The sequence below is a fragment of the Chrysemys picta genome, chromosome 3, assembly GCF_011386835.1.
Source record: "Chrysemys picta bellii isolate R12L10 chromosome 3, ASM1138683v2, whole genome shotgun sequence".
Taxonomy (NCBI): Eukaryota; Metazoa; Chordata; order Testudines; family Emydidae; genus Chrysemys; species Chrysemys picta.
In genome coordinates this window covers 79,083,451-79,108,092 of record NC_088793.1, presented here as the reverse complement: position 1 = coordinate 79,108,092, position 24,642 = coordinate 79,083,451, and the positions used below count along the sequence as shown (strand labels likewise).

General features: G+C 40.7%; 1 protein-coding gene across 12 annotated transcripts in view; it reads right to left on the bottom strand.

The window, feature by feature from the left end:
• The window catches only part of GRIK2 (glutamate ionotropic receptor kainate type subunit 2), a 584,958-nt gene that overhangs the window by 18,631 nt on the left and 541,685 nt on the right, over positions 1–24,642 (bottom strand). The gene's annotated exons all lie outside the window — the stretch shown is intronic.

Here is a 24,642-nt window from a genome sequence, read left to right as displayed (position 1 = left end):
AACCAACCAAATGTAGGATTAGTTACATGTTACTTAGTTTAACCTATCTAAAACGACAGACTATTTGCTTCTAGACCCCACACAAGAACTGATACAAGAAACAGCATTTCAGTTGCTTACTTTTCATAGCTAGAACAGCAGCTTTCAAGGTCATACCACCACTGTATGCAAAAATTTAAGATCACAAATAGCTAAACAGCTATGACATTTACCAGACACTTATCAGCCTCACATCAAGTGTGCAGAGTAAGATGAATACCAAGCTGTGAAACAACAGGAGCAGAGTTAAAAATGTTTGGATATGTTAACTCTGCATTTCTGTATTTTTCAATTTTTATTTTTATTTTACTCCAGCATCTCCTGTTTCCAATTCTTTATGATTTCTGGAAACTTAAGCATTGATCCTCAGTTGGTGTAAACAGTAGCTCCATTTAAATCAATGGAGTTTTGAAAATTTAAGTCTAAGAGTTTGGGAAGGTTGTTTGTTTGTTTATTTCCCTTAAGTTACTAATACGCATTTACAACCTTAACTATACTTTAACAAAGTTTTTTTGTCCCTGCATGAAAACAGGTGTAGCAAATAGCTACAATTACTAAAGATGTTACAAGAGTCTCAACCCTATCACAAATAAACAAATATTATAAATACTACAATATCACCACAGAGTGAGTCCATTACAGATGTGCAGAACTTTGAGGTCTCAGAAATGTTGATTGCTACTTTGTGTCAAAAGAATCATGCTCATTGTCAGATTTTCAAGTCGACTAAATGATAGGAACATTCAAATACCTTCAGAAATGTTTCTTTATTAACTAAATGTTAATGGAAAACTGCAGACTTAAGGACATGATGGGCAGAGGCATATCTTAATGACTTGACATCAGCCCTCTCTATTTGTAGGGTAGATAGTAGGATGAAAAATCCCACTGCTGTATGTATATATAGTCAATATTCCTTTGTGCTATGTATGTTGTACCCGTTATGTACCAGCTTATGTTCCTTTATATGATTTTGGTGCATAGTATTAATTTCAAAGTTAAGCTCACTATAGTTAGCTTTTGTTAACAGTCCCTAGATTTGAACTCACACCCCAAGGGAAAGAGGGAGCTAAGGTGGCTGCATGCCACCCTTGTACCCTCCCAAAGTAGGATGCTCCAGTGGCTGTGGCCCTGGGGGCCTAAGTTACAGCAGCCTCTCATCACTGTTTTGTGGGTTACAGTATTGCCTGGAATCTCTGCAGCTTTGTGCACTGCAGCCCCAGCTGGATCACCCTTCCTCCTCCCAGTTCCACCCCACTCCCTGCAACAGGATTGGCAAGGGTATCCAGCCCTTTTACCTGGCACAAAGAGGACAGGGTGGAGCTGAGGACTTACTCCAGCGTGTGGGGCAGAATATTCTCTTATATTTGGTCCTCAGGTGTCAAAGCTGCTTCCCCTATTGGCCTGACATATTCTGGGTCCTTCAGAGCCCAGCATAAAGTCCCTCTTTCTTCTCCAGGCTGTGACCAAATGGGAACAATTTATTTTGGAGGGGGGGTGGGGAGAGAATGTATTTTGCTGTAGGCAAGCTTCTTTACCTTTTTATGAGAGGTTGTTTTTATTCTTTGTACAGTGCCCAGAGACTTTGCAATGAACACTTTACAAATTAAATTAATTAATAAATAATGTGAACAGAGGAGGCTTTTATTTTTGGAAATGCAGGGACTAAATCCCTGACATCATTCATAAGTGCCCTCTGTGTTGAGACTTCGTGTCATGTTTAGGGATATAACAGAGCCACCTGTTTTATTGTTATTTTTTCTGGATGTCCAAATAAAAGGCTTTAAATTAAACTGGATACAAACATGAATCTGAGTAAAAGAAAAGATTTTTAACTCAAAAGTTATGACACATCTTGTGAGAGGTGGTGTTGGTATGTATATCACCCCATAAAGGGGACTCTCTCTTCATGAGCTCTCTCTCTAGAGTGCCCCTCAAAATTATAGTAAATATTGGTTGCAGTTTTTTATGGCATCTTTTTTGGTTGATTAATAAACTGTAGGGCTTATCTACACTGTGCATTGGTCCATACCAGACAGGTGTAAATTCTAATGTGCACCAGTGTGTTGTGCAATAACAAGTGCTGGCGTCCATGTGTGAAAAGGGGCATTGGTGCACACACAAGAATATTTATTATTCAGTATTTGTCATTTAAAATATTTCAGTTGCCCACCTGAAGAGCAAAAGCATCACCATGATCTTGGGTGCCACTGTTATTAAAGTGAAATGTTTGCAAAATATCTAGAAGTTGAAATGTTTTAGTGTATACCACACCCAAAATTATCAGTACCGATGGCAGAAAACTTCATGAACAATTCACAAAATACTACATTTGTTGACTAATTTATTTGTAACACACTACTTAAACAGCTCTAATAATGTGATATTTGAAAAAAATCTTAACTTTCAAAACCAATTTTTGTTCATGTGGATTTCACTGATTTAATGCTATGTGGAAAGGGGGGGAAAGTGGGTACAAAAGAAGCTTGCATAGGAAGACATATGCAGATCTGAGCTGTTGTTTGCTCCCAGGTTTCTGCTGGGAGAAGCTGGATTGCAAGACCCAGCAGCAAAAAGTCCACCCAGAAGGAATTGCAATGGCAGAAAATATCACAATCCCAGGCATGGTGGGCTCTGAAGATGGCCAAGTAGCTTAGAAAGAGGTCAGGGCTGACCTGGTAGAAGATATGGAAAACACAGCCAGCGGTTACAGTCTGTAAACACTCTAAACATTCTAGTGAGTCAATCCTTGCATGTGGAATTCTGGCAGTATGGGTGTAATTTTCATAGCCCTCAAAACAAATGGAGAATGAAATCAAACCCCAGGAGTTTTAAACTTCCATCTGTACTGTAGGAAGCAAGCATGCTTTTTAAATCATTAACGTTATTCAACAGAATTAATCTTGAAGGGTGGGAAATCCCTTGCATTTTCTGAAATTGTAAAGCTTTACGACTGTGCCTAAAAATGCAACAGTAATATAAAGAATAAGAAGAGAATGAAAACTAAGAGTCAAATTCTTCCAGATTCCCAGGCATGATAGAAAGATCTTTCATTCTGTAGTGAAAAAGGAGTGTGAACTGCAAACATCAACCATCAATGGAAAGAGAAATAGTGGGGAAAAAACATCTTCGGATAGGCACACATAGAATAAAAGAGTATGTCTATATGAAATGTGAGGATACAGTCTTCTATAAAAATATCCTATAAGGGAAGAATGGGAGAAGAAACAAAGTTCCAAAGAACATAGGCACAAGCATAGATTTTAAAGCAGAAAGCCACAACTGTATTAACATTAAACTTTAATGAGGGTGGGCTAAATTCTCCCTCTCCCCTCCAGATAATCAGGTATTTATTTTCATTCAGTATGGTGTTAAATGGCCTCCAGGCCAAATAATCAAGATTCAGTGCTGCCCCCTAGAATTCTGACCATCTATGAATCCTCTCGCCAGCCCCCTGTGAGGGGGAATGAGGGTACACATAAAAGGTATCTCAGTCTGAGGAGACTTAGGGTATGTCTACACAGCAACTAAACGCCCTTGGCTGGGTTGTGCCAGCTGACTCGGGCTCATGCTGTGGAGCGGTTTCATTGCTGTGTACACGTCTGGGCTCAGGCTGGAGCTGGGCTCTAGGACCCTGCAAGGTTGGAGGGTCCCAGAGCTTGTCTGCAGCCTGAGCCCAAATACCTACATTGCAATTAAACAGCCCAGCAGTCCAAGCCTTGCGAGCCCGAGTCAGCTGGCACAGGAAAGTGGAGGGGGAGCGGTTCTTTGCTGTATAGACATACCCGTAGGTGTCCCTTTCTTCCTCCAGGCTAATTGGGTTTAACAGGTATCTACAAGGTCTTGTGTTTTCAGCTGGAGCTGGCCCCCTAGCGCCTCTCACCTGCACTGGCCACAAGGTGCAACAAAATTACAAACTTAACTTGTAAAATTACAACTTTAAAATCCTGTCCTTTATCCTTATGAATCCCAAACTGGGCCACCATGGTGAAAAAACCCACCAGACACCTTGTCTTGGGGAAACATTTCTTCCTCATCCCCAAAACTGGAGAATGGTCAGATCCACATCTTGAGAACACAGTTCAAACTCTTTCTCTCTCCGTTAAAGGGCAGGGCAGCAGCAACTGTATCACTATGTCTGCTGCATGCTCTGAGGATTTCACATACAGGAAGTGTGGGCTCAACAGACAACCCATTTTTGCTTTCCTCCACCACAGCCTAGCTAATGTCAGCAGCGGGAAGCAGAGACACTGTCCTCTGCTCCTGCTCTGCTCCCAGGGAAGGTGGGAGAAGGCCCCAGAGCATCAAAGTCTGACCTGTCTTCTCCCTTCTCTCAGGATCCTGGGGTTGTCTTTTCCCTGCCAGTCCAATCATATACCTCTATTCTGAAATATGGGTGATATGGTATAAGTAAACATGCTTGTAAAGTGTGTGTTGTTTCCCCCTCTAGTGGTTGTCCCACAGAATGGATAGTAACCTACTGCAGCTGCCAATTTATGGAGGTACTCTTAGCTCAAATGCCTGAGTCTGTGTTTGGGTGCTGAAGCTCCTGGTTCAAGCCCTGATGACCTGTGGTAGGTTTCATTAAATACACTGTAAGTTACTACTGGTCCTTAGGTCATATAACTTTCTCTCATTTGTTACGATGACTGTGAGACGCTGACCCAGTAGACAGTGAAGTCTAAGATCAAAGCCCTTGGAAACAGACTATAAGACCTGCTGGCACTTTAGATCACAAGACAGCCTAATGGCTTCTCAATAACCAACCAGATCAGTAAAACTGCATTATAAAAAGGCTTATGCACAAAAATCTTTATTTGCAGCAACATGAGTGCATAAAAATGTAGTTTCATAAACCTGTATACACTCAAGCTTTTACACACTGTGGTGAGATTTTAGTGCTACACTCAAAAAGTTTTATGGGGATAAGTTTTCTACCCTGAAGTCTCAGAGCATAAATATTTATGTGCATAAGTATGTGCTTAAGTAAGACTTATACACATAATCTTTATGTGTTGAGATGAGACCTATGTGCTGAAATCCTGCTGAGATGGCTGGTCTTGGAGATGGTGGCAAGCGGATGATAATTCAGTGAACACTGCTTGCTATTTACCCCATTCTAAGCTACATTAATTCATATGTAAAGATTACAAGATATCCTTAAGAAGGAGTTGGAGTGCATTTTCATACCCTACATTTGGCTCTACATAAATACATTTGGCACTAAATAAATAAAATGAATGGCAGCACTCCACCAAATCCTTCATTAAGCAAGCAACTTGATTATATTCTAATCATTCAATGGAAGTCCTATATATATGTGAAGTTACAACACATTCAGTATTAATGATCCTTGCACAAATGTTTGAAATTTGAAACTTGTCCTGGATGTGATATAGTCCCTATTGAAGACAATTATCTTTGATTGGCTAGAGGAAAAAAGAGAAAAATCACTTCTGAACATGCCGAGTGGTCATTTTCTAAAAATGTTTTAAAGCAGACCTTAATTGATGCTCCACCCCTTTATGACACCACTCCACATTCTACCTTCTTGTCCTGAGCAAGAGGCTTTGCTCATAGGCTGCTACTGAGCAACATGTACAGAGAATGAAAATTAAAAAAAAAAAAACCAAAACCCTCCCCCATGACAACAAACAACCCTCAAAAACACACACACAAAACCCAGCTGCAGTTTCAGGGACAAGAGAACAATCGCAGACATTGGAAGTGTAAGGACTTTTTTCTAGACCCTATGATATCCTACACTTACAATTTTTAACAAAAATCTACCTTTGTCCATTACAACGATATAGCCACTTTAGTGTACACAAATGGAAAGGAACAGTAGCAAAGGTGAGAACTTACTTTTCACCTTTCTGTTAATCTTAGATGGAGTGTGATCAAAGATTAACTGGGATAATTTCAATGTCAACACTCTTAAGCTCAAAAAACAGTTTTTCCTCCTGCCATTTAATTAATTCAATGTATTAATTTGCATTGGATCTTGTGTATAAGCCCCACACTACTGAACCAAGAATTAACAAGCAGATCTGGGCCTGAAGACCCCATCCAGCCATACCTCCTGGTGGTGCTCACGATGAAGGCAGAGCTCAAAAAGGAGCTGCCCAGTTTAGGCAGGATGGACAGAGGAAGGGAGCAATCCTCTGCTGTTAGCACCTGCAGAGAGACTGCAGGAGCTCTGCAATACCTGGACCAGACCCCGCTGCCAAACTTCTAAAGGCCCGCCCCTGGAGACAAGGAATGGTGGGCCACGATTGAAAGAGAAAAGCCTCCAGATCATAGTCAGGGAGAACCCCCCACCTTGTGAGTCTATAATCAGACCCTGTTGTGACTCTGCAGGGCAGAGAGAATAGGAGGAAGGAACGCAGGGAGCAGGCTTGGGGTTGTCTGCCCCAGGCCACATATTGAACCTGCCATTCACAGGGCCCTGGGTTAGAACCCAGTGGAGAAGAGAGGACCCAGGTTCCCCTCCTGCTGGCCTCACAAACTCTTGCCACTGGCTGACACTGCCACAGACTCCTGCTACAGGGTGATACAGCCAGACATGGATATAAATCCTCCCCCTCCCTCCTCCCACCCACACGGACAGACCTATATGGCTTGGGATGGACAGAAAGGCAGCACTGGCTTTATTGATACAAGGATAAAAGTCAGTGTCTGAAATTTCCTGAAACATGGTTTTCCTATTGGTCAGCTGGTCACCACTGCAGCCATTAAAGTAGGTGAAAGACACCATCTGAGTCCCTTTCTCTTGTCCACTGCCTGACTTTTTTGCACTTTCCTTCTGAAGACCATTAATGGTATTTCCAGTTTTTGCCCAAGTTATTGTATATAAGAATTTTGCTTGGTCAAAATTTTTATGGTATCAGAAGTGTTTTTAGGCTTCCCTTCCTATATATAAATGCAATATAACTTTTAGTCCTGTGGTTTCTGTGGTAGACAGTCATTGCTAGAAGGTAAATGGTCAAAATTTAGACCCTAGGTGAGTGAAGTTCATGGCCTCCTACTCCTGGTGTAGTTAGGAGTTGGAGTGGTTCACTCCTGCTGATGCTGATGGAGGCTTAAACATGGGAGGATCCAACAATGCAAGAGAATTGGCTGCTTTCACATCAGTAAGGGTAAGCAATGCATTGGGTGCTATTTAAGGATTAGGATTAGAGGATGTATGATGGACCTTGTGGTTATAGCACTAGATTAAGATTCAGGAGCTGATTTCTATACTGAGCTTTTGCTACAGACTTTCCTTGTATATTGGACAAGTCACTTAATCTCTCTCCTCCTGAATTTTTCACCTGTAAAATGGGGATTTATTAATGTGTGCCTGCCTCACAGCAGAGTTGTGAGGATAAATTAATTAATATTTGTGAGACGGTCAAATACTACAGCAATGAGCACCACAGAGAAACTAATAAATAACAAGGTGTACAAGATCACTGCCTAGTCCGTGGTGAGGGGCAGATAATCAAGGACTCTCTCCAGGAGAAAGTTTACAAGGACTAGCTGCCCCTCAGCATCAGTTGATAGCAGTTGCTATATTGATAAATTTGCAGCCAATAAAGCCTTTTAGCCACGTCAATAGCAATGCATCGTTAAGGTCGTAAGAGGAGTAATATAATCATGATGTATATACATTTATTAATACAATGTATACCCGTTGCTCCTCTTCCCTCTACCTGCTGTCTGTCTGCTTACTTATTTGCCTTTAGACTTTGAGCTCCTGAAGGCAGGGATCATGCCTCCTTCTTTGTTTGGAAAGCTTAGCATGCTGTGGACACGATTGGGAATAAATAATACATAACAATAAGGCTGCAGACCCACAGTTAAATTCACATGAAGTTAGGGGGGAAATGAAACTTCCACCTGCAATTTTAATTTGGCTGTGTTGCACATACATCTGATTTTCTGCTCCTGTTTTGCTGGTTAGTGTGTAGCTTTATGTATTATTATTTCTGTCAAAAGATACATTATGATAAAATAGTTAGGCTGTTAAATGTGTGTGACATAACATTCCTGAGAAACCCTTAACTCTTTGGAGTTTCCTGACTCTGTGTGATTGTCAACTCTGCAAACTTAACAATACCTTAAGACTTTTGTGCATTACCATATTTTTATATTAGACACAGCATAATCATTAAATATTCATTACATCATAATTATTGTAAAACAAAAATACCCAATAGATGTTTACAACAATTTAAACTCTCTCATATTTAATTAAGGTAGCAAGGGGATTTGAAACAAGATCTAGGAGGGAAGCCAAAAGGGCACATTTACAATGCTTCTTTTGCGTTTATAAGCCATTATTGATATAAAGCCTGGAAAAGACAGAACTAGTAGGAACCAGGGAACCCTTTTAACTTGTATAGTCTGGGGAATGACTATAAAGAGCTCATACAAATTCCTCTATTTTCTGACAACCTTTACTTTTTTTCAGTTTCTACCCTCACCTACCCTTCTCTCCACCTTCATAGCAGTTCCATAGATACAACTGATTTTATAAAACAAGAGAGAAAATGTAGCTGAGGTTTCTTTCTTGCTTAAACTACTGGGAACTATGTGGTATGCATGCAACATACCTGGGATAAAAATTAGTTCAGACTCTGGGCCAAATCCTGCAACTGCCACTGCGGAAAACATCCTACATCACACAAGTGTTTGTATTCTTAGAGGACTGGGAAGGGATATCTTAGGCTATATTACCTTTAAAACTAATTCAACCATCCCATGTCACATAATGTTACCTGCTGTCTCCATCTTTGGAGAGAGGGTGAAAAGAATATGCGGCTGGCTGTTTAGCTGTAGGCAAATTAAGAAAGATCTGGTGCCGGATCGTTTTATAGGCTATATCGCTCTGTGACTTCCTCAAACTGAGTCCTTTTTTACTATGAAGACAATAGGAGCACTGTAGCTACCATGCCTTTTTACTACTACAGACACCCTAGCAATATAACTTTATCATTGTGTTTGTCAATTTATTTTCATTTTCACAACCCTCTGCTACAGACTACTGCTTTAAAAGCTCAGCTCCACTCTAAAGCATAGCAATATACAGAATGGAATACTGAATTCACTGAGTGAAAGTTACTGACCACAGCCATTAATATGAGTCTTTCTTCCATAGCTCTGCTTGTTTCGAATAATCAAAAAAAGTTGACTGAAAATGGCATTATCTTGAACCTATTGTCTCTATGGCACTGCTGAATTGTACAGTAGAACAGGATGACTCCATACTGAGGAAATAATTTATACTACTGCTATTTCAACTGTGTCTTACATTTCTATGGTGCCTTTGATCTTTGCAAACTATAGCATGTATAGAGAAACCATTACTAAATGCAGAGTCCTCTGCATGAAAAACGTCACCAGGTAACAATACACAGCAACACTACATTTCAGTTAAGGACAGGAAGTTAAAAAGCATGCTATATGCTATTTAAAATGCATGCATAATTTAGGTAGGTAGACACAGTGTAAGTAACCAAATTTGAATTTGGCTAACACACATAAATAACATCCCACTCTTGAGAAAAGTGTCCCGCCCACAGACATTCCAAAAATGTAAAAAGCTAGGGCGTTAATTTGATCTCATCTAGAGATAGATTCACAGTTAAATAATATGAGGGTCCTCTTTCCACCCTCTTTTCCAAAGAATGAAAAGGATAGAGAAACATAAATCTAACTGATTCAAGAGGGAAAATTAGGTTCATTGGCTCTGGTTCATGCCACTGGACTTGATATGAAAAATAATTGTATTTGTGTATTGATCTCTTGCATTCTCATTTCCTCCCACCTCCTCTTCCACCTAGAACAATTATGGTAAATACCTCAAATAAATCTGGCTCTTGCTGACTATACTACTACAAAAATGTCTTGTGCCAAAAATTCACAGTTGTATGTGAACTTGGCTCATCTCTGTATAAGAAAGTGCACATTCCAGATGCTCTATTTAAAGTGGTTCAAAAAAGATTAATTAAAAAAGAAATGAACAAAGTACTGTTAACCAATTCTGTATCTGTTAGCCATCTCAGTTGATGGCTCCAGAGAAAATAATAATACAAATATAACAATGATGATAAATAAATAAATAAAAAATATTTTGGAGTCCATTCAAAAGCATCTGCCGGTCTGGATTTGGCCCTCAGTTCACCTATTGACTACCTTGGCTTAGACTATTTCCCACCTTAGCTAGTAACCACCTGAGACACCCACGCCTAATATCCTTTTTAAGATGTCGAAAATATGACAGTTTCTCTGATAATATCCAAGGTCCTCAGGAAAAAAAGCAGGGAGAATGAGAAAAATTAGGGCCAGAACAAGAAAAGGGGCCAGACCTGAGAAACCAGCCATCTGTTTTTTTTTCAGGAACCACACAGATTAGTGGTAAAATTCTGGTCCCAATGAAAGTCAATGTGAATTTTGTAACTGATTTCACTAAGGTCAGGATTTCACTCTAGGTTACTTATTAAGTGGCATTTGGGTATAACTGAATAGTAGATATTTTAAATCTGGCTAGACTCTACTTAAGTAACAAATATGCAAACACACAAAAGTAATTACAGTGCTTCAGAGTGACTGGAATTCCTATCAAGAGTTCACATGACATTGCAGAAAAGAATAAGAGAATTCCACTGCTTAATATCATTTTTAGTAGTTCCCCACAGATCTATTTTTATCATATGTATAATTCTCTAATAAAGGGCCCTGCCTTCTAGAAGATCTGGATGCAGCTTCTAGACCCTGAATGTGATTTACCAGGCTAGCAAAAGATTGGAAACACCCATACAAGGACTGAGCTTCTTGACCGCCAGGCTAGAATGCATTAATTCACTATATCTATTCATGAGCATATATACTGTGAAAATAAAAGGCCTCGGTTAGTCAAGAATGGAACAGCCCATCTGCTCAGCAACACCAGCCACCAAAAGCACATCACCCCAGTATTCCACTCACTGAATGGACTCTCTATAGAATACAAGTACAATTTCAAAGTCTGAATCCTAGTTATCATGTACTTCCATGGAACTAGTCCAAGACACCTTAGAGAGTGCCCCTCTCTCTGTGGTCATGACATTCCATAGAACCCATAAAACTGTCAAATTCAAGGCTGAATCTCATGAAAGGAAGAGATGGTGTTTTTTTTTACAACAAGCCTAAGACTTTGGAACTCATAAACAGAGGAGTGCAGAAAGATGAGCTTTCAGAATGTAAAAATGTAAAACTCACTTCTTTGACTTAGTGTTTGCACAGCTACAACAAATATCAGCACCAAAGAATCGACAAGGTGGAAGAAGAGAAAGAGGTGAAGGCAAGAAATAAGTGGTAGGAAGAAGGATTAGTAAGAAAGGAGAAGAGAACAGGAGAAGGAAAAAGAAATATATTAATGGAAAAACAACCCCACATTCTTAATGGAGACCACTAACCATTTTTTAGCAGTGAACTCTTTTGTAAGATGTTCAGATGATATGATAATGGGCATGATAGTTAGATTTGTGTCAGTCTTTTGCAAGCCCTCTGGATCATTAATAATCATGTTGATGAGCTCAATCATTACTCAAAATAATGTTAACAACTATTTCAGGACTACTATGAGTTTCCTGTTATGCAACAGACTAAATAATTTTATACAGAAAATAAAATTTTAGTGATAGAAAAATAGTTCTGCAGCATTAAAACATTCATCTTTGAGGCTTACTGCTTGTAAATAAAAACGGCTGAGATAACATACTATATGACAATGTGATACACATATGGTCCTAGGTACCATTAGGTCAGCATTTGCAATTTTAATGATGACTGTGCTCCAATTCTAGCTCTTCAGTGAATTCCCAATGGAAACCTAGCTTCTCTCAGGCAGTCTGCTAACAATAGGAACTAGGGTTTTTCTAGTTCATTTTTTGTGTGGTTTTACTAGATAGAAAGCCCAATCTCTGACAAGCCTTTCACAAACATATTTCTTTTCCTCATTCGTACTATGAAGATTTTTTTCTCCCATCAAATGTTTTAACTACAGTTTCACAGACTTCAGCAATATTTAAATCCTTGTGAAAGCTGTTGAAATTCTGGAATGAGCTTTAATTCATCGTTTGACCTGCATAAGGATAAATAATACGCATCAATTTTTATGCATTATGTTCAGCTGGTACAACAAATGTATTAATCTGTTTTAGTTACACTGAATAACTGAAGCCCGGCAGTTTTATGCATGTATAACTGATGAATATTACAGTGTAAATAATATGAAGGATTACAGATAAAGGACCAGGAAACAGAAGGAAAAGTTTTCCCTTTTTGGAATACTGCTACATATTTACTCTCATAAAGACTGATCACTGATTTAAACAAACCAGAAAGTGATGCATCTTGCTTGATTAATTTATACTTCTGTTTTTCAAAGATTGCAATATGCTTAAATTGTGGAATTTACATAATCTAGGACCTAAAATGAGCTAAAATAGAAGAGTCCCAAGAGTAATGCATAAGAAGGAACTCTAGATTTTGACTATTTAAAACGCAATTGTGTGTGTTTTTATCATTTGGGAGCATACAATATGCATTTTTCCGACCATACAACTAGGATTCTAGTTGCAATTTAGTCAGCTTTATTCTCTTTAGATTCTTTTTAAAGAAATAATCAAAAATAGATTTGAGATGTTACAAGATTAGTATCCCTATTCTACTGAGAAAAGGGGATCTATTTTCAGAAATAGAAAAATCATAGTTCTTTCTGCTGGGCTTTAAAAGATCTAAAATCATGAATTCATATGTTCCCTTCTTAGGAATAGGTAAGAAATTGGAAGTATGGGAATGACTATGCTGACATCTGTGTTAGTTCTCTGTTTTCTAATGCATAGTGTGAGCTCCTGTGTATGTTTTCAGAAGCCTGACCACACTGTGAAAAGGGAATGGAAATAAAAGGAAAATAGAAGGGTTTCCCTTGCTAGAAATTGGGAACATATAACAAAAAGAGAGGCTGCCACTTTCCAAATTCCTTATTTTGACAAGGTCCCTTACTTCTTTAAAAAACAGAAATTAACAAGACAACTGTGGGTTTTGTGTCTTGCTACTCTCCTGCCACGAGAGCTGATCCTTCCCCATTCCTCTGAGTGTAATATATAACAAACAGATACAAAGGATAAAGGTAGGCTTTTAATAGTTGCAGTTAGGAGGAGGGAAGCAGTGCCACAGAAACACTTTTAAGTAAAAGGTTTCTCTGCAGATAATCGCCCATGGTAAGTTAACATGAAGTCCTCCAGTACTAGCACGTTTTAAATACTTTCTAATGGAATACTCCGTTTTTCTTCAGGGTTTTTATCCAGAATATTTTTAAATTGATTGTATATCATACGCTACTGACAATTCTGTTACCTCATCAGAGGTCAAAACACATGCCCCACTCACAAACTACACTGCAAATCTTGTTCAAAGAAGCATCCAAGAAAATTTTAAAAGAACATTACCAAAAATCTGGTTAAAATGGCTTATTCTTTTCTACTTATCAGAGTAGAATTTTTCCAGTAAATTTGAGATAAAACATGAACAGGGAGTTGAGAAGAGAAGAAAGACCAGAAATAATGTGAACTACTTTGAATATTTTTTAACTAGTTGTTCTTAGCTTTGAAATGGCTTGGCCTTGAAATTCCATGTGTTTTCTAAGGATTCTCCAAGTTTCTCATAGTGAACCACATCTATATAGAGAGGCTGTTTTACAGACCACTTCCAGTCCCAGTCTCTGTAACTTACCTTCCAGCCCTCAACCTAACAACCACCCTGGGGTAACTACACCATTTCCTTATGTGAGAAAATAGTTTACATCTCTTTATTTGTGTTTTTTTTAATGCAGTTTAGTACCACTAGGTTAGTCAGCTCTGTTAGAGCTCACTGCAAATACTTCACAGGAGCAGGGCCGGTGCAAAGATGTTTCGCGCCCTAGGCGAAACTTCCACCTTGCGCTTTCCCCCCTCCCCGAGCCCTGCAGCAGCTCCCCGCTCCCCTCCCCTGCCCCGAGGTGCCCCCCTGTGGCAGCTCCCCACTCCCCACTCCCCCTCCGCCCTGAGGCCCCCCCCTCTGTGGCAGCTCCCCCCCCCCCCCGCCCGGGGAGCCGTGCGGCAGCTCCCCACCCGAGCTCACCTCTGCTCTGCCCCCTCCCCAAGCCCTGCGGCAGCTCCCCACCCCCACTCCGCCCTGAGGCGCCCCGCCCGTGGCAGCTCCCCCCCCGCCCCGCTGGCAGTTCCCCACCCACCCAGGGAGCCATGCGGCAGCTCCCCACCCCAGCTCACCTCTGCTCTGCCTCCTCCCTGAGCACGCCATCTCTGCTCCACTTCTCCCACCTCCCAGGTTTGCGGCGCCAATCAGCTGTTTGGCGCCAAAAGCCTGGGAGGGAGAGAAGCAGAGCGGGGCGGCGTGCTCAGGGGAGGAGGAGGAGCAGAGGTGAGCTGGGGCAGGGAGTTCACCTGCGTGCCGCCCCCCCGCCCTTACTGGCTGCAGGCAGCCCTCCCCGTGCTCCCCTACCCCAGCTCCCTCCGCCTAAATGCTGACGACGACCGGGGCGGCCAAAGATCCAGCCACCGAAGAAAATGCTGCCCCCCAAGTGCTAGTGCCCTAGGTGATTGCCTAGGACGCCTAATAGGTTGCACCCTGCACAGGAGTCATCGTCTTAATCTGTTGGATTTAGTGAGAATTGGTGTCTTTGACTAGTTGTAGAGAGTGTTAGTGAAAACATCTAAAACCAGATTGAGACTGTGCTCCCATAGATCTGAGCATGGGCAATTCCTTTCTTTCATCCCACTTGCTCAAAAGGGGAAACAATCTGTACCAACTCTTTATTTTGAAGATAATTTCCTCATTGCACCAGTTCAGCTATCAGCTCACTATCAACCCCTTTCCAGCTTCCATCCTTTTCTCTCTGGAAAACTGCCAAGTGTGCAGACCTCACTTTTGCCCCTGCACCTGCGCTGAGATGCAAGGTGGCCATGCAGGGGGCATGGAGTCTTATTCTCACTAGGCGTATGTCTATGCCTCAGCTGGGAGTGTGCCTCCAGCCCAGGCAGATAGATGTGTGCTAGCTCTTCTCAAGCTAGCATGCTACAAATAGCAGTGTGAATATTTGCCACACAGGTGATAGCACGGGCTAGCCACCCAAGTACAAGTTTGCCTGACCCCCTTGGTCCAACAACACCACTATTTATAGGCTCACTCCCAGCTCCAGTGCTGACATATCTTTAGTCTCCTACACAGTTGTGCTAGGGCCAGGAATGATCTGGTCCTAAAGAATCAGGTTTATAAATCCTATTGTGACCCTGATGGCCATAATGGGGAGAGAGATGGGAGAGCAACAAATAGGGAACCATGCTGGTGTGTGTGCACATGCGTGTAGGAGTGGTCTGGAAAGTAGAAGAAAGGGGTGCCCATCAAGCAAGTTAAAGATGCTCAAACCAATCCATTTTGGGTTCTTTATTTAAAAAGCTCTTCTCCCCCCATATGTAGCTACCTCCTAAAAGCTGGGGTACAGGTGGCACCTCATCAGCTGACCAAGATGAAAATGCCATTAGTGCTCCTAACACTGATTAATACTTTAAATATTGTTTTTAAACCTTAATACAATTCCCAGGCAAACAACATTGTATGTTTACAGTCTTACTTCCATCTTAACAGTGATGGAAGTGAACCCCAAAAACTCTTTCAGGGAATCTCAGTTATTTACAAAAAAAACCAAAAAAACAAAACTAAAACAGCAGAAAGTATGAAAATGTTAAACTAAGGGCACCCAATCAACCTTATCTCTCACCCTCCATCACTGTCCTTGGAACCACCAAAACACATGAGACTATAATTTAATACCTTAATTGAAGTGATATTTATTAACACACTGATTGAACTGAATTGGTAGCATTTAAAATGAAGTGTGGCTTTACTGTATATTGCTATAAATAACTTGCTTTATTTTTAAGACCATATGCAGTCATTAAAAATAGAAAGGCTTTCCAATAATTCTCTCTCTCACACTTTGTCTGTCTTGTCCACTTAGATTGCAAACTCTTCAGGGCAAGAACTGCCTCGCACTATGTTTATGTTGAGTGCCTAGCACAACGAGACCTGATCTCAGTTGAGCCTTCCAGGCATTACTACAAATTATTAACAACAACAACAAAATAACAGCTCTCTTGATGGAAAGTAACTACATTCAGAACAATCACTCCGAATATTTACCCCCAAAGAATATGGTTTTCAAATGTTAAAGTGTTGCAATATTTGGGGCTATAAGCCTGTTAAAGGCCAGCTGCAATGTAGATAGGTTAAACCTCAGGAATGCAAGATGATAGGGAAATCATACTTATACATATCACTGATGCAAAAATCAAGCCACATACTGGAGTATACATTTCCCCATTCCACAGGCAAACTATGCAAATGAAGTGAATTTAAGATGACCACAATAGCAGAAAGTCCATGTCAAAACCTCTCTCTCTTACATAAGTGTAACAACAATGCACGATGGAAAGACCATGGGTATAAGGGCAGAGTTAGGTTGGTTAAGGTGATCTAAACAGGGCATTTCCTAACTTCCTAATGTTTAATGGTATTTTTTCTTTTTATTTCCTTTTTCTATTTTTTTTGTTTTGTTCCATAACTTGGAATTTCCCGGTTAGTTTTTCAAAAAAAAATTACAATGGTCTTCCCTTCTCAAGTAATTTATATTTATAACTGTTATTCTAGCTAAAATTTGTCCAGTGGGAATATACATTTAAATAAAAGTAGAATATAATGATACCAGGATGCTTTTGTGAAATGTCTGCAATAAAGAAATGGTAAAAAAATCAGTTTAAGAAATACAGTATTGTAAAACTGAAAGTTTAACAGAAGGACTTCTTCAAGTCAACCCCAAGAGGAAAAGAATAAGTAATTTTAAATTAGGGGAGCTATATAGTATATTACTGGATATAACATGATCGTTAAATGTTATACATTTGTTTGTTACACTGTTTAAAAACTATTTGAATCCAGGCACCTCTTACTGAGGTAAAGAAGAATGGTACTGTATTGCATTTATTAATGGCTTAGATAAATATAAATAATTCATGAAGTCATATTCCTAACTGAGGTATGAAATAGCAGATAATAAATTATTGCCTGAAACCCTTTTTCTGCAGTGAAGGCTTTAATTTAAGGGAGTGGAGTGTGAAATACCACTTTCTAGATCCTGTGTCTGATGAAATTATGGGAATACCAATGTCTTCAAAATGTGCTTACTCCAAACAACATTTTAATTATGTACTCTACAGTTGACTGAAATTCAAAAAACAAAAAGCCCTCCACATGGGTATGATTCATCAGAAAGAAGGCTTTAAGTGAAAAATGTTCAGTAGAATTTCATTGTGCAGTGGGAGAGAAAAGTAAATAAATAAACAAACCACTGTGCGTGGGAGGGGAACTGGGGGGAGGGTGCACGCATGCAAGTGACCTGAATGCCAATACATTGGTCTGGACAAATAAATTTATGTGGAAGCCACATGTGCACACGGTAAGTATATGAGCACCCTCCTGTTGAGAAAAATAACTAATGAAATATACATTTTTCTGTAAAGGGAAGAAAATGAAATGTTAACAAATGTGGTTTAGCCAGTATCCCTTTAGAACTGAAAGTGAAAAGGAATACACTGAAAAATGGCATTCCTGAACCAACAGAATGTGAACGCCTGAGGGTCTTATTCTAACCTATTGAACTTCTTAGAATATGTTGATTTCTAGATCTTATGGCCAATGAAACTCTGCTGGAAGACTGTGTATTTTTATTCATATTCTTTTCACTTGACATGGGCAGTATATTTTTTAGGTCATGACAGTATGAATTATACTGCTAATTTTCTAATTTAATAACGCCACTAGCTGTCACCTTCAGCCCCCAACTAAAACCTCTCCAGCACATCATCAAGGATCTACAATCTATCCTGAAGGATGATCCCTCACTCTCACAGATCTTGGGAGACAGGCCAGTCCTCACTTACCAGCCCCCAAACCTGAAGCAAATACTCACCAGCAACTACATACCAAACAAACAAACAAAAAAAAACACCAACCCAGGAACCTGTTCCTGCAACAAACCCCATTGTCAACTCTGTCCACATATCTATTCATCGTAGAACCTAACCACATCAGCCACACCATCAGGGGCTCGTTCACTTGCACATCTACCAATGTGATATATGCCATCATGTGCCAGCAATGCCCCTCTGCCATGTACATTGGCCAAACCGGACAGTCTCTACGCAAGAGAATAAATGGACACAAATCAGACGTCAAGAATTATAACATTCAAAAAGCAGTCGGAGAACACTTCAACCTCCCTGGAATCTCAAGAACTGACTTGAAAATGGCAATTCTTCAACAACAAAACTTCAAAAACCGACTCCAATGAGAAACTGCAGAACTGGAATTAATTTTCAAACTGGACACCATCAAATTAGGCCTGAATAAAGACTGGGAGTGGATGGGTCACTACAAGAACTAAAAAAAAAAAAAAAAAAAAAACTAATTTCCCCATGCTAATTTGACCCTACTGTTACTCAAACCTTCTTGTTAAGTGTTTGAAATGAGCCACCATGACTATCACTACAAAAGTGATTTTTCATCCTGTTGATAATATCCCACTTTAATTGAATTGTCTCGACCCCCCACTTAGTACGGCAACTCCCATCCTTTCATGTACTGCTATATATATATATCTATCTTCCTACTGTATTTTCCACTCCATGCATCTGATGAAGAGGGTTTTAGCCCACAAAAGCTTATGCCCAAATACATTTCTTAGTCTATAAGGTGCCACACGTACTCCTTGTTGTTTTTGCTGATACAGACTAACACTGCTACCACTCTGAAACTTCCTAATTTTATGTTATGCATGTATATGTATACACACACATACACACTTTTATGTATTTACACAAAACATACAGGGCCTGATTCACTTCTATGTTACTGCAGTTTTATCCCAGTGTTGCTCCACTGAAATCAAGTTTACAATTAAGTTAGACTGACCTCACACTTGGTAAAGCAACCCCCATCCTTTCATGTATTTATACCTGCTCCTTTATTTTTCACTTCATGAATCTGATGAAGTGGGTTCTAGCCCACGAAAGCTTATGCCCAAATAAATGTGTTAATCTCCAAGGTGCCACAAGGACTTCTTGTTGTTTTTGCTGATACAAACTAACACAGCTACCACTCTGAAACCTGTTACTATATGTGTATGATTTGCCAATGTGTTACTCCAGTTTTACAGTGAGAAGTCAGGTCCATAGAGTGGCCATAGTTGCCATCATTTAATATTTTTCCCTTCTAGTAATAACTCTTCAAATAATTTGGGAGTCACCAGCAATTGCATATCTCAGGAGGCAGTTGCATCTGAGCTCAGAAGCTACTAAATATAGATATTTTTAAATCAGCAAGTCCAGATAACTTGCATCTTAGAGTCATTAAAGAGCTGCCGAAGCTGCTTGCTGGACCTTTCATGTTGATTTTCAATAAGTCTTGGAGCACTGGGGGAATTCCAGAAGATTGGAAGCAAACTAATGTTATGCCAATATTTAAAAAGGGTAAAAGGGTAAACGGGATGACATGAGTAATTATAGGCCTGTCAGTCTGACATCAAGCGCAGGCAAGATTATGGAGGGGCAGATATGGAACTCAATTACAAAAGAATTAAAGGAGGTTAATACAATTAATGGCAATCAACATGGATTTATGGAAAATAGATATTGCCAAACTAAAATGATATCTTTTTGTTGGATGAGATTAAAAGTTTGGTTGATGAAGGTAATAGTGTTGATGTAACATACTTGGATTTCTGTAAGGCATTTGATTTGGTTCCACATGACATTTTGATTAAAGAACAAGAATGATATAAAATGAACATGGCACACAATAAATGGATTAAATGCTGGCTAACTGACAGCTCTCAATTATAAACAGGGAATTGTCAGTGAGCAGGCATGTTTCTAGAGCAGTCCCGCAGGGATCTGTTCTTGGCTCTATGCTATTTAACATTGTTATCAATGACCTGGAAGAAAAACATAAAATTATCACTGATAAAGTTTGCAGATGACTCAAAAATTGGGGGTGGTGGTAAATAATAAAGAGGACAGGTCACGAATACAGAACTAAACTGGGCAGAAGCAAACAATATGCATTTTAATGGGAATCCAGTAGCATAGCTAGGGGGGGAAGCGGGGCAGCGGCCTCTCCCCCACTGAGCACAAGTGGCACCTTCTCAATTTCTTGGCGCCTTTTTACTCATCCAGGGGAGCGATCAAAAAAAAAAAGGCACCACCCGCTGTGACACTTTTATTTTACTCACCCAGAGCCACTCCAGGTCTTCAGCAGCACTTCAGCGGCAAGAATTTCACTCGCTTCGTGGGTCTTCGACACCATTTCAGCACCGGGTCCTTCAGTGCCGCCGAAGACACCTGGCGCAAGTGAAGGTCTCGCCGCCGAAGTGTCGCCGAAGAGTAAAAGCGCCACAGAGGGTGAGTAAAATAAAAGCGTCACAGCGGGTGGTGCCTTTTTTTTTTTGATCGCTCCCCTGGATGAGTAAAAAGGCACCAAGAAATTGGCAAGGTGCCACTTGTGCTCAGTGGGGGAGAGGCCGCTGCCCCGCTTCCCCCCTAGCTATACCCTATTCACCCACAAAAGCTTATGCTCCAATACATCTTTTAGTTTTTAAGGTGCCACAGGACTCTTTGTTGCTTTTTACAGATCCAGACTAACACGGCTACCCCTCTGATATTTAGTAATGGGCTCTTCAGTCTAGCAGAGAAAGGTCTAACACAATCCAATGGCTGGAATTTGAAGGTACTCTAATTGAGACTGGAAACAAGGCATAAATTTTTAATGAGAGTAATTAATCATTGGAACAATTTACCAAGGCTTGTGGGGGATTTTTAAATCATGACTGGATGTTTTTCTAAAAGATATGATCCAGCAGTCCCTTTGGAGCTATGATCAGCAGAGCACAACTTACAGTATCTCTGAGGCTGCTCCAATTTGGAAGAGGGGTTAAATTGGCTCCTTGACAGCCCCAGGATCAGTGAATCCCTGAGGTAGCCTAAAGCTACTTTTTCACTCCTACCTCAGACCTGCTCTGATGCTTAATTCTGCCAAATAGAGGCTGAAGCTGCTGTTGGTTGTGTCCAAGCTGCCTTTCTCCTGCTCCCTCTTGCTCGGTCTTCCTTCTAGCAGCCCCTAGCTCTCCTCCTCTGCTGCACTGAGATGCACAGAACAGGCAGTTGGGAAACCAGCAATGAAAGTGGTGTAAGAGCAGCAGGGGAGAAAGAAGGGCTGCCCCTGAAAGCCCAACAGCTGCAGAAACAGTGTCTCCTGGAGAGGGAACTCAAGCATCAAAGTAATTTTGTTCTCATTCCCAACTTCTCTGGATAGACAGAGGGACTTGGAACAGAAAGGAGAAACTTATTATGACAGGTCAGATCAGGACTGAAAATGGATAACAAATTATTTCCCTGAAAGTGATAAAGTTGATGTTTATTATGGAATACAGCTAGACTTGGCAGAATTTGATTTTTATTTTGTTATAATTTCTATGATATGTTTATTTTTAAACATTTAAATTTTGTATCAATTTAAATTTTCACATTTTTGCAAGATCATGGGCTTTAAGTACATTTTTTATTTCAATTTTCACAGTTGAAGGAAATTGGGGGGGGGGTCAGACAATTATTTAATGAGAATAGACACTGAAATTAAAAATGTAAAGACTTTATAACTTTTAAAACACAAATTATCACCATCACATGTCAAAATATACAAAAGAAAAATCTTTAAATCAAACCCTCAAGCAGCATTTTTCTTCCTTTGCCTATCTGTAAATTTCAGCAGTTGCCAAACTGCTACTGCTGCTGGGCTTAAGAGCCTGTCAGCTGATTCTTCCCACCAATCAGGTGGTGTGGGCAATCAGGATGTCTCCTATAGGCCAGTTATGCGCATTAGGTTACCTGGAGAGTGGCTTTGCTGTAGGCTCTGATTCCTGACCACACCCTTCCCTTGCGAACACCTTTGGGCCTGGTTTGTTGGGGTACTTCTGATGGAACTCTCACAATAGGTCCAGGACCTAGATGTTCTCTACTGGTTCTCAAGACTGCTCATCTGGACTGTAACATTCTGAGTCCGCCAAGTATTGAAGACTTCCTCTAACTCACTGAAAGTCAAGAATCCAGTGGACCAAGTACTCCTCCTGTCCATGGATTGTTATGTGTGGTGGCAGGTTAGAGCAGTTTGGGTATGATTCTCAGTGCGGAGCTTTAAAAGTGAAATGTTAAAGACAAGGTGGATCTTCAAGGATTCCAGGTATTGGTAATCTAGTTTGGCGGATACACTGCTTGATTTAAGGTTTTGGGAAGACAGCCACGCCTTGTCCCCTATGACCAGAATGGGGGCAACCTGACTGTCTTGGTCAATGTGGTGTTTATAGACTTCTTTGGTGGTCTCCAAGTGTTCCGTGAACTCCCAGTGCACTTGGTGTAGGTGGGAAACTAAATCTGTGATAGCCAGTACTGTGGAACTTACTGGTAAGTCTGAGCGGAAATTGGGGTGAAAGCCATAGTTTGCAAAGAATTGGCTATGCTGAGTTGAGGTATGGATTGGATTTTTATATGCAAATTCAGAATAGCACAAAATTGGGTGATAGACTTGAGAAGTCTCCCTAAGGAGTTTGAGAAATTCCCAACAGAATCAATAGGTGGACTGGGGTACCCACTACAATATAATGCCTCTTTGTAACCCATAGTAACAGAAGACATTTTCCAAGAAGAGTGAAACCATCTCTTGTGCTTTAGGAACAGCACAACATGGGATGAAGGGTGCCATCTTTCTTAGGAGGTTGATAGCAACCAGGATTACCAAGTGTTCCTGGGAAAATGGCAGTTCTATAATGAAGTCCATTGATATAGTAGACCAAGGCTATGGAGGCATGGGCAGAGGCTGGAAGAGATCTAGGATTTTTGATCCTAGGTTCTTGGTGCAGGCACAGAGCTTACAGGACCTTGTATAAGCCTCGATGGAAACTCATAGGCCTATAGAATCTTGAAACCAGATTCCAGGCCTTGAATTAGCCCAAATGGCACACAAGCCACAAAACATAGCATAGTTTCAATGACTGAAACCTAAGTTATCCCACTGGAACATTATCACAAGGATTGTATTTGAGGCGGCCATTCTGTAATTGGAACTCAGAGTCAGTATAGATACCTGCATCATTCAGGGTCTGGCAGATTTGGGTTGTGAATGGGTCATCAGGGAGCGGATGGAATGTCAGACTGCTGTTAACTGTCCTGTTGACAATGTTGTACTCCTTAAGCATAGTGGCAGATGGCTTTTCCCTATGTTCGAGGAATTTAATTTGAGGCCTAGGGTATCTGCCTTCCCATTTTTTATCCCTGGGTGATAGGTAACTGGGGGTTCTCAAACTTCATTGCACCACAACCTCTTTCTGACAACAAAAAAAACTACTACATGACCCCAGAAAGGGCGACCTAAGCCTGAGCTCACCCAAGCCCAGATGTCCCGGGAGGGGGGGCCAAAGCTGAAGCCCAACGGCTACAGCCCCAGGCAAGGGACCTGTAACCAGAGCCCCGCAACTCAGAGGTGAAGCCCTTGGGCTTTGGCGTCTTCCCCAGGCCCCAGGCAAGCTAAGCCAGCCCAGGTGACCCAATTAAAACACGGTCCCAACCCACAATTTGAGAACTGGTGGGTTACCAGAAAGTCAAAGTGAGTAAAGAAGAGGGACTGGTGGATCTAGAATTGGTTAAGGGCTCTAGCAGTCTGTAGCTACTCCAGGTTCTTGTGGTCTGTCATAACTTGGACCAGGTTCCAGGCTCCTCTTAGGAGGTGGTGCTCACTCACTGAAAGTCACCTTGATAGCAGTAGCTCCTTGTAATTTTTACCAGCGGGGATTAGCTTCCAATAAGAAAAGGCACAAAGGTATAGTTGGTTGTGGGGGCCCGCATGTTGAGACAAAACTGCACTGGTGGCAAAATTTGAGGTATCAGCCTCAATTGTAAATGGTTTAGTCGGTTTTAGTGAATAAGAATGGGAGCTGGGGTGAATGCCCTCTTCAGTCAATCATAGGCCAACTGAGCCTCCATAGATTAGGAGAAGTGTGCTCCATTTTGTAGAAATGCTGTTATGGGTGCAACCAGACAAAAGAATCCTTTAATAAATTGCTTGTATAAATTGGCAAACACCAGGAATTACTGCACCCAGTGTGCATCCTTGGATGCAGCAAAGTCAGATATCACCACTCACTGGTAAGTCCCTCAGCTGAGACAATATAGCCCAAAGAATTCCACTGTGTCCTCATTGAAGTCACATTTCTTGAACTTCGTGTGGAGGTAGTTTTGGCAGTATCTGTCCAAGACAGTACACACATGATAATTGTGGAGGACCTGACTTTCAGAGAAAATGAAGAAGTCATCCAGGTAAATGACAAATTGGTCCAGCATGTCCCTAAAGATGTCATTTATGAAATGCTGGAAGGTTGCCATGCACTGCATAATCCAAATGGCATGATCAAATACT